This window comes from Saccopteryx leptura, chromosome 6, assembly GCF_036850995.1.
Source record: "Saccopteryx leptura isolate mSacLep1 chromosome 6, mSacLep1_pri_phased_curated, whole genome shotgun sequence".
Lineage (NCBI taxonomy): Eukaryota > Metazoa > Chordata > Mammalia > Chiroptera > Emballonuridae > Saccopteryx > Saccopteryx leptura.
In genome coordinates, this window is record NC_089508.1 from 52,095,986 (window position 1) to 52,107,091 (window position 11,106).

Genomic DNA, 11,106 nt, shown 5'->3' on the forward strand with positions numbered 1-11,106 from the left:
AACTCATGGTCAGGTAGGTAGGTGGATGATAGATAGATAGATAGATAGAACATGTATATATTGATTATTGACCATATTCGAATGTATACATGTATACATGTGTATAAATACATGCCTATTCCCTAGCTCTAACCAGAGAGGGCCTGGGAACAGCAAAACCCCAGTAGCAACATGTGCACCCAGCAGCCAGATGTAGTCTTCTACCATTCTCCCCGTTGGGACCCAGGGGAACAGCAGACTCCAGCACTGGGGTAGAGAAAGTAGAAGATCCTGACACATCTTCTGGGTCAGAAAACAAGGAAGTGCTCAGGGAATGATGAAGATGTGTCAAAAAAACACAGGTGTACCTTGCAGGGGCTCCTGCTAGGCAAGTTTGAGACAATTTGACCAAGCAAAGATATGATGCTGGTAAAAGATTGTAACCCACTGAGTAGAATAAGAAACCCTGAGATAGATAGATGAATAAATGGTAAATAAGTGGGGAGGAGAAAGAAACCTCAAGTTCATGCTCATATGAATAATGAATAAATTGAACAGAATAGTTGCACCAATGTTGGCCCTGGCTGGTTGGCTCAGTGGTAGAGCATCGGCCCACCGTGTGGAAGTCCCAGGTTCGATTCCTGGTCAGGGTACATAGGAGAAGCAACCATCTGCTTCTCCTCCCCTCCCACTCCCACTCCCACTTCTCTCTCTCTCTCTCTCTCTCTCTCTCTTCCCCTCCTGCAGCCATGGATTCATTGATTCCAGTGCATTGGCCTGGAGTGCTGAAGATAGCTTTATGGAGTCTCTGCCTCAGGCACTAAAAATAGCTCGGTTGCAAGCATGACTTCAGATGAGCAGAGCATTGGCCCCAGACAGGGGTCACTGAGTGGATCATGGCTGGGTGCATGTGGGAGTCTGTCTCTCTGTCTCCCCTCCTCTCACTTACATTAAAAAAAAAAAAAAAGAATAGTTACATAATATCAAAGTACCTCCCACAAAATACAGAGGGCAAAAGAACACTTTGAGGTGAAGAAGTCTGGCAGACATCACTCTACCCGGTGATCAAAATGAGCATCATTAGGAAGGGGGCATGGAAATCATGCCCCACCTGGCAGGATGCAATGAGAAGAAAGCATCGTAGAATTGCACTGAAATTCTTGCAATAGATGCAGGGCCTGCATGTAGTCATGAGAAACATCAGACAAGCCCAGAGATGGCATCCTTCAACAGTGTGTGTGTGTGTGTGTGGGGGGGGGGTGGGGTGGCCATAAAAGTCAAGAAATATGAAGTAGCCTGACCAGGCAGTGGCGCATTGGATAGAGCGTCAGACTGGGATGCGAAAGACCCAGGTTCGAGACCCCGAGGTCTCCAACTTGAGCACAGGCTCATCTGGTTGGAGCAAAAGCTCACTGGCTTGAGCCCAAGGTCGCTGGCTCGAGCAAGGGGTTACTCGGTCTGCTGAAGGCCCGCGGTCAAGGCACATATGAGAAAGCAATCAATGAACAGCTAGAACAGCTAAGGTGTTGCAACATGCAACGAAAAACTAATGATTGATGCTTCTCATCTCTCTGTTCCTGTCTGTCTGTCCCTGTCTATCCCTCTCTCTGACAATCTGTCTCTGTAAAAAAAAAAAAGAAATATGAAGTATACCATTCATAAAAATTAGGAGATATTTTGTAGCTTCATATTCATTTTAAAATATCCCCTTGCCTGACCAGGCAGTGGCGCAGTGGATAGAGTGTCGGACTGGGATGCGGAAGGACCCAGGTTCGAGACCCCGAGGTCGCCAGCTTGAGCGCTGGCTCATCTGGTTTGAGCAAAGCTCACCAGCTTGGACCCAAGGTTGCGAGCAAGGGGTTACTCAGTCTGCTGAAGGCCCACGGTCAAGGCACATATGAGAAAGCAATCAATGAACAACTAAGGTGTTGCAACGAAAAACTGATGATTGATGCTTCTCATCTCTTTCCGTTTCTGTCTGTCTGTCCCTATCTATCCCTCTCTCTGACTCTCCCTCTGTCTCTGAAATAAATAAATAAATATTAAAAAACAAAACAAAATATCCCCTAATTTTTGTAAGCAGTATAACTGGTCTAGACAGAAGGAGACTAAAGACTTGATAATTAAGCTAAGGTGACCAATCGTCCTCCTTTAGGAAGGACAATCCTTCTTTTGTAAGTTCCGTCCTCCCTCAAAAAGTGTCATCCTACATGTCCTCCTTTTTGATATTGGAAGACTAATCTGTAAATGTCCGTATTCAATCAATGCAGAGTCGATCCATTGCGTGTGATGTGACGTATTTGTATTTGACATGACGATTCATCAAGGATCAGTACAGTGCAGTGAGACGTGACTATGAGACGCATGCGCTTTGCACGGGAGACCTTGAGAGAGCGTGCATGATATACTGAGTGTGCAAATGGCTTTGTGTACTTCTTACTGAAACACGACACGGCACATAAGACATTGTAGACTCACGATTATTTCTTTCTCAGTGAATATTCAATCATAGTCAGGTAAGCACAATTCACGTTTTATTAATTCATTATCTATTTAATAATTTCCAAATACGTATAATTTTATTTATAAGTATTTTCCCAAAATTCAAGTTTTAAAGTGGTAATCTAACCTCAGACCATATCTATTAATAACACATTTTGATTAAATAGTTGCATAAAACAGATGTTTTTTAATTAGAAAATGATAAATACACCCAAATATCACTCCAAATTAGTGGTTTTGTTGGATATTTAGTTTTACTAAATGAGTACTTTTTTCTTACAAGTATTATTAAAAATTAATAGGCATGTAAGCATAATTACAATATAAAATATTACAAATGTTTTTATTATGCATTTATCATATTATAGTGTATTATTGTTGCAATGAATAAAATGTTTCTTTTACTTACAATATTGTTTTCTTCAATTTATATTTGTACTCTTTTTCATTGTAAAAAAGTTGGTCACCTTAACTAAGCGCAAGCATGTTTCTGATCTGAATGCTTTGCAAAAACAACAACAAAAAAAGAGGATAATTGGCAAACTATGAATGGGGTCTGAAGACTAGATGGCAATAATGTTTCAACATTAATTTTTTGATGTTGATGGATATAGTGTGGTTATTGTTTCCTTGTTTGTAGAAAGTACACACTAAAGAATTCGGTGGACTTGGGGAATCATTTCAGCAATTTACTCTTAATGGTTCAGTGGAAAAACTACTTGTCCTACACTTGCAACTTTTCTTTACCTTTGACATGGTTTCAAAATGAAAACAAGTAACAAAAACTGAAAGGCTTTTCGGGCCCCTGTAGAGAACTTTTCAAGGCATGTATTTGTTGGTGTGAGGGCGCCCTCTTGTGGTTTTTACAGCATAATGCAGCACGCGGTACCAGGTAGGGTTCGGGACTTCATTCCTCTTCCCCAGCTGTAGATATCCTCAGAAGTCACCTCATCCAGCCTCCTACCTCAGGATAGGGTTTCTCCTCACCTAGACCATAAAGATACTTGTGCCCTCTGCCTTCAGAGTTTCAGAAGAGTCTCTATCTCGCCTTAATGCTGGGAACTGCCCCAAGGACGGGACCCCTTGGCGGTTTCCCGGACAGAGTAAGACAGCTGGGAACCAGCGTAATGAGGGGCAGGGCTAGTGACAAGGGCTGTAGAAGACGGAGCCTACCTGCAAGGCCAGAGGCTTCCCCTAACCTTCCGCCTGGCTGTGGGCCCATCACCTCCCTGCCTTCAACCTCAGTTTTATCATTTCTGCGTTGGAGACCAGGAAACTTGCCCAGACTTTTTTGGGAGCTAATAAAATCAAAATAATAGATCCAAGTCCCCAATGAATGGGCAACCATATGTCCCAGGCTGCCTAGGAAAAGCTGACTTACACCTGCTGCCCCGCTTAATAACCCATCTTTCACTCCCAAGCATCCCACTTTGAATGATAGATCATTTGGTCATTTTACCAATTATAGATAATCTACCAAGTGGATGATCAATTATATGGCAACTTGCCACCTGTGAGCTCACATCTTAATAGATTTTGAAAGTCCTTAGGGTTCTGAGTCTTTGTGGTTTCTTCCCATCCCTCCCACTTTGGGCGTGACCCTTGTAGGAACAATGGGTACCAATTGATTTTAGTGTCACCCTTAGCAAATCACAGAAAGCAAATCTCAGTCCAAGTTATGAGCTATGCTCACCTTCAGTGGCTAGGCACGTGGTGGTTTGCCAGCAGGAAATGGGCTCCTCAGAAACCCAGGGGCTTGAGCAGGTAGGTGGGCCCCCGGGCCTGAGCAGTCAGATTACGGTGATTTGTTGAAAATAAGGTTTAATATTATATATTTCCCTCTCCCTAAGAAAAGGATCCTCAAGCTTTGAGTTCCAGGGTCAGAAAGAAGTGAGTAGAGTGACAGTCTTTGTATATCTCAAGGGTTGTGACCAGGTTTGATCCATCCTGTGGGTAAATCTGCTTTTTCCCAGAAGGTGAGGGGAGAGTGGGGTCTAGGATGACTTGAGGGTCAGAGAGATGGTAATCCAGTACTTGGAAGAGGTTGGAAGAGGAGATGAGGGGGTTGGAAGTTCTGAAGTGGGGACCTGTGCCTGCTTCTCTATGCCTGCCTTGATGGGCAGGTGGGGGGAGGCCAGGGGCTGGACAGGGGTCTTCAGCGGCTCTGGGTGCAGCCAGCCCCATGCAGCAAGGGACAGGGAAGACAAACAGGCCCCGCTCAGTCATCTGCAGAGGGAGGGGCAGCAGCAATGTCAACAGCCACCGCCCAGACTGTGGGCATCTTTCTGTGTGTTTAACACCGGCCTGACCCCAAGCCCCGTACTTCACTCAGATCTTGCTATCTGGATCCCTGCATGGAAGGGGATTCTGGGAAAGGCAGTTCAGTGTCTCAGGGGGGAGCAGAGATACCACGCTGACACCCCAACCCAGCGCAGTGACTCTAGGGCCTCACCTTTCTGGGCACTGACATTGGGAAGGCAGTCTGGCAGCTGCATGTCACTGGTAGCCTCCCTCCCTGCTGTCTGTCGCCCCGCACACACCGGACACAGAGCCCACAGAGCCGGGCAGCGTGCTGGCCCTCCTGCTCCTCCTAGACCCAAGGCAGAGAGCCCGGGGCGGTGGTGGTGGGAAATGTGGTTGGCCACAGTGGCTTCCTCAAGGAGCACTTCTCTCTGACTTTCAGCAGGAAAAGGAGAGGCAGGGAGGTGGGGAGCCAGCAGACTTGCTGTGGGACCCTGGACAATTGTCCTTCCCCCTTTGGCTTCCTGTCTGCTCCTGCCTATTCCTGGAGGGCCCCTCATGCAGCACAGAGGTTATACAGCCCTGCCTTCCCCAGCCCCTGCCCTGGCACGAGGGTGGGCACTGAAGGACAGAGCAGGGGGAGCCCCACCAGCTCTGGCCCTGCCCTGGGGTAGGCTCCGTGGCCTGGGCTCTGCTTCCTCAGACCTGGCTCTGCTCACAGGGCTTTGTGCTTCCCCTTCCTGGGAGAAGACCGATGTCATCCTTCTCTCATGCCACCCCTCCCTGCCCAAACCCCCTCCCAACATTCCCCATGGAGTTAGCCAGTTGGAAAAAAGTAACTTTTCCACAGTGGCCTGAGAGAGGCACCTCTGAATGGAGTGGAAATTGCTAGAAACAAGAGATCAAAATCCAGGACGGAGCCCAACCCCTCCCCTTGGTAGCTGGGACCTCTCAGGTAATTTCTTCCTAAGCTTTGAGCCTGAGTTTCTGCCTGGTATGAACAAGTGGGACCTGCCCATGGCCTGTAGGCAGGGGTGGTGCAAGGAAGAGCGTGCCTCCCCCACCCCGCAGAGTGTGGGTGCGGGGCAGACACACAACAAAGTGACAAAGTGCTTTGTGTTAGGGAAGGAAAGAGCACCAAGGGGAGAGTAAAATACTTCCCAGGGGAAAGGGTGGCAGCAGCTCCTATGAGGGCCATGGCAGGGGGAAAGATGCAGAGAGAGCCGCTAAGATGCTCTGGGCGAAGGGGCAAGTCAGGGAGCATGCAGGGGAGGTGCAGGAGGAGTGTGCAGGAGGAGTGTGCAGGGGGAGCATGCAGGGGAGGTGCAGGAGGAGTGTGCAGGAGGAGTGTGCAGGGGAGGTGCAGGAGGAGTGTGCAGGGGGAGCGTGCAGGGGAGGTGCGGGAGTGTGCAGGGGGAGCATGCAGGGGAGGTGCGGGAGTGTGCAGGGGGAGCGTGCAGGGGAGGTGCAGGAGGAGTGTGCAGGGGGAGCGTGCAGGGGAGGTGCAGGAGGAGTGTGCAGGGGGAGCGTGCAGGGGAGGTGCAGGAGGAGTGTGCAGGGGGAGCGTGCAGGGGAGGTGCAGGAGGAGTGTGCAGGGGGAGTGTGCAGGGGAGGTGCAGGAGGAGTGTGCAGGGGGAGTGTGCAGGGGAGGTGCAGGAGGAGTGTGCAGGGGGAGCGTGCAGGGGAGGTGCAGGAGGAGTGTGCAGGGGAGGTGCAGGAGGAGTGTGCAGGGGAGGTGCGGGAGTGTGCAGGGGGAGCATGCAGGGGAGGTGCGGGAGTGTGCAGGGGGAGCGTGCAGGGGAGGTGCAGGAGGAGTGTGCAGGGGGAGTGTGCAGGGGAGGTGCAGGAGTGTGCAGGGGAGGTGCAGGAGGAGTGTGCAGGGGGAGCGTGCAGGGGAGGTGCAGGAGGAGTGTGCAGGGGGAGTGTGCAGGGGAGGTGCAGGAGGAGTGTGCAGGGGGAGCGTGCAGGGGAGGTGCAGGAGGAGTGTGCAGGGGGAGCGTGCAGGGGAGGTGCAGGAGGAGTGTGCAGGGGAGGTGCAGGAGGAGTGTGCAGGGGAGGTGCAGGAGGAGTGTGCAGGAGGAGTGTGCAGGGGGAGCGTGCAGGGGAGGTGCAGGAGGAGTGTGCAGGGGGAGTGTGCAGGGGAGGTGCAGGGGAGCGTGCAGGGGAGCGTGCAGGTGGTGTGTGCAGGGGAGCGTGCAGGGGAGTGTGCAGGGGGAGCGTGCAGGTGGTGTGTGCAGGGGAGCGTGTAGGGGGAGCATGCAGGGGGAGTGTGCAGGGTTAGCATGCAGGGGAGTATGCAAGAGTGTGCAGGGGGAGTGTGCAGGGGAGCATGCAGGGGGAGCGTGCAGGGGGAGTGTGCAGGGTTAGCGTGCAGGGGAGCGTGCAGGGGGAGCGTGCAGGGGAGTATGCAAGAGAGTATGCAGGGGGAGGTGCAGGGGAGCATGCAGGGGGAGCATGCAGGGGGAGCGTGCAGGGGAGTATGCAGGTGAGCGTGCAGGGGGAGCGTGCAGGGGAGTATGCAAGAGAGTATGCAGGGGGAGGTGCAGGGGAGCATGCAGGGGGAGCGTGCAGGGGGAGCGTGCAGGGGAGCGTGCAGGGGGAGCGTGCAGGGGGAGTGTGCAGGGAGAGTGTGCAGGGGAGGCTGGCTGCCAGCAGTTAGCACACAACACATGTTAAATGAAAAGTGAAGTTCCGAGCTGTGGAGGGGAGAGGCAGTGACAGGCCTCAGAAGAGAAACTGGGAAGGCACAAGAAAAATAACAGGGACCAATGAGCATTGCATGCTGTCACTTGCAGACGTTCACAGATAGGTTTCTTTCTCACTTAACCTTCCTCACAGCCCTGTGAAGTAAGTCTTATCATCTCCTAATTTCCAGTCTCCAGACCATACATTATACACCCTTGCCTTTTACAGAGGAGGAAAGGGAGGCTCAGAGGGGTGTGATGTCCCCAGGGCCCTACATGACAGCAGCAGGGCTTTGTGATTTGGAGAACCAGTACAGCTGGGAGCTGCACTGAGCTCTGCATGCTTGGTGACAAGGTGACAGAGCAGAGGATCTTACCTGGGGACCTTGCCAATCCCTGAGGAAGATGGAGAGGAGGGCTGGGAGGCAAGGAAGAGACCTGACAAATAAAAATGCAAAAGCAATGCTGCCTGACTTCCTCTGCTCTACTGCTCAGAGGTGTTGCCCTCCGGGCGGAGGGCGGACAGCTGGCCTGCGGGGTCAGCAGTCTCCCTGTGCCAGCCTTTTCCCATACCTCCTCTTGCCCAAGTGAACACTATAGTCTCCAAACTGCAGTTCAGAAAGGGAGGCTCTGAGACATGAAGTCACAGAAGGAAGTGCTAGACCATTTTTTATTTACTCAAGCCATAGTCTTCTGTGACTATTGCTGTATTCTCTCCGAACATGAAAACTGCTGATTGCTGACCAGGAACCAGCTGCTCTTCCTGGATTACCTTTAATCCATATGACCCTTCCTCATTTTATGGAGTAGGAACCTCAGGCTCTGAGAGGTTAACTGTCATGCCTGAAGCCACAAGGCATTCAACCCAGATCTTCCTTGACTCCAAAGCCTGTCCATACTCTTTGCTCTAGCCTGTTTCCCAAAATGTGTTCCATGGGGTATCCCCTGGTGTCCTGGAAAGGGGGGACATGAGGGTGGAGGCTGTTGGTGATCAGACATTTGGGAAACCTTGAGTTAAACAGTTACCTTGACATTAATATTTCTCAGAGTTACTCTAATCTATTTTATGACTCTAATAGTGTAAACTGGTATGCCCAAACATATTGGGTCCACCTTCCCCTTTTATTGCAGAACACTGAATTAGTTAGGAATGTGTTGGCCCAACAGTGGCCAAGAACAGAAACAGGCAGTCTAGGGCCGATATGGTGGCTCAGACACGACACTGGGAACCCAGGCTCCTAGCTTCCTGCTCTCCCCTCCTTAGCACGTAGTTTCCATTCCAACAGGTGCAAAATGACTACAGTCCTTCCGGGCACCACATCTACATTCCAGGCAGGAAGAAGGAGAAAGGCTAAGAGCAAAGGTTAGTCTGAATCTTTATATCCTGGAAGCTCCCGCCAGCAGACTTGTGCTTACATCTGATTGGCCAGAAATATTGTCACATGACTCCCTTAGCTGCAAGGAAGCTGGGAGATTCAGTAATGTTAAGGGGCATATGATGACCTAGGTGGAATTAGAGTTCTATAGGTAAGGCAGGGTAGAAACCGTAAAACCCCTCCTATGATTGGTGTTCTATGAAGCTGATTTGGAGAATGCTCTACACTCCTGCCACCTCCCCTTATTCTTCCACTCAGTGAGAGTCAACTCATTCTCCAGGGCCGACATTCGGCCTCTCCCCTGCCAAGGCCTTGAGGCCCACCACCTCCTACTCCCCACCCCTTGCTCCTTATCAGTGCACTGCAGGTGACAGAGTGAGGAGCAGGGATGTCCATCTCACCTGGGGCTATGTTGCCTATGGGCTGCTGGAGGGCAAACATGGCCCACTCGTGTCTGTATCTACTGCAGGGCACGCCCTGGCACAGAGGTCAGATAGCTGCGTGAATGGCATGCAGGGGCAGAAAGTAGATCAGGATGCCTGCTTGGTTACTTGCCCCAGCATAAACAGAAAAGCAGACTTTTCCATAAGGATCTGAGGGGCTTTGGGAACACAGGGCGGGATATAGCCAGGGCTCAGGAAGAGATGGGGTGGTCCGGAAGGACACTGGGATCCCAGGCAGCCTCTCCACGTGGGATACTTCCCCTGCATCCCCTGCACCTTTCTGCTTCTGTGTCCAGGGGCAGGAGGAAGATGCCACACTTCAGCTCCCGGTAAGATCAGCCCCAGATTTATGCTGACCTTCTCAGCCCAATTCCCAAACTGAGGGAAAGACTGTGAGTAACCCAGCATGGGTCAGATGTCACCCTGGTCCAATCAGTTGTACCCCTCGGGGACTGGGGGGAAGAAGGTGGGGCTCACTAACACAGTGAGCGGGAGAAACAGTTCAGGCGCATAACCCCAGACATGACACCTCAAATTAGGGCGTTGTTGTATATATAGCAAAGGGTCAGCAAAGTATGACCCATGGGCATTTAGCCATTTTTATAAATAAAATTTTACTGAATACAGCTATGCTCATTCATTTATGTATATGGTCCGTGTCTGCTTTTGTCCTACGATTGCAGAGCTGAGGAGTTGGGATGGAGACCACGTGGCCTGCGAAACTATCTGGCCCCTTACAAAACAAGTTTGTCAACCCTTGTATCAGAGGGAGGAAACGTGTCTGTCTAGAAAATCGTGGTCAACTGAAGGGCAAGGGTATGTCATTCAGAGGGAGGGAAGGAGGAGAGAAGGAAGGAAAGGCAAAGTCAGAAGCTGGTACCATTTCTAGGTACCAGAAGAGCAGAGGGACCGGGGGGAGGGGTTTCTCCCGCCTTGTTCGCTCAGCCCCAGTCTGCTCCTAACTGAGGCACGCTGGTACAAGCCTGATTGGGAATAGCAGGTGCTGGGAGGCGGTGAACATTAGGGAATAGTCACTTGGCGGGCTCCGGAGCTGCCAAAAACGCAAGTGTGCCGATGGGCCAGATGTTCGCTCATTACCATCCGCTCTTCCTCAGAAACGTTTTAAAGGAACATTTGTTTGTTGAGGAAACACAGCTGTTCCCAGGGAAATGGGTTTCCCTCCTTTGGGCAGAGGAGAAGGGAGGGGGCTGTCGGGGGAAGGACACTGGGGGCGCCTTGGGTGGGTGGCAGCTAAGACTCTCCATCCAGTCAAGGGCAGGGGTTCCTGAGGACAGTTCTTAAGAGACTGAAAAGTCCTAGCACACCCATTGTGACTTTCTGCACATGCATGTGAAAAAGACCAGCAGCTCCATTCCTCAGAGAAGGCAGCAGAGGCCAAGGAAGGTCCCCTGACTCAGCCAAGACCACCTCGGTCATCAGTGGCCAATCCCAGCCCAGAGCGTGGCCTCTGTTCTCCAAGACCACTGCTCTCACAGAGGCCCCCTCCGGTCCACTGCTCTCACAGAGGCCCCCTCCGGACCACTGCTCTCACAGAGGCCCCCTCCGGACCACTGCTCTCACAGAGGCCCCCTCCGGTCCACTGCTCTCACAGAGGCCCCCTCCGGTCCACTGCTCTCACAGAGGCCCCCTCCGGACCACTGCTCTCACAGAGGCCCCCTCCGGTCCACTGCTCTCACAGAGGCCCCCTCCGGACCACTGCTCTCACAGAGGCCCCCTCCGGTCCACTGCTCTCACAGAGGCCCCCTCCGGTCCACTGCTCTCACAGAGGCCCCCTCCAGACCACTGCTCTCACAGAGGCCCCCTCCGGTCCACTGCTCTCACAGAGGCCCCCTCCGGTCCACTGCTCTCACAGAGGCCCCC

At 51.8% G+C, this 11,106-nt stretch overlaps 1 non-coding gene across 1 annotated transcript; it reads left to right on the plus strand.

The window, feature by feature from the left end:
• The first annotated feature begins 556 nt into the window (after positions 1–556).
• Positions 557–632, plus strand: TRNAG-ACC (transfer RNA glycine (anticodon ACC)). Its single transcript has one exon. It is a non-coding gene; the product is annotated as a tRNA-Gly (tRNA).
• Positions 633–11,106: the final 10,474 nt, after the last annotated feature.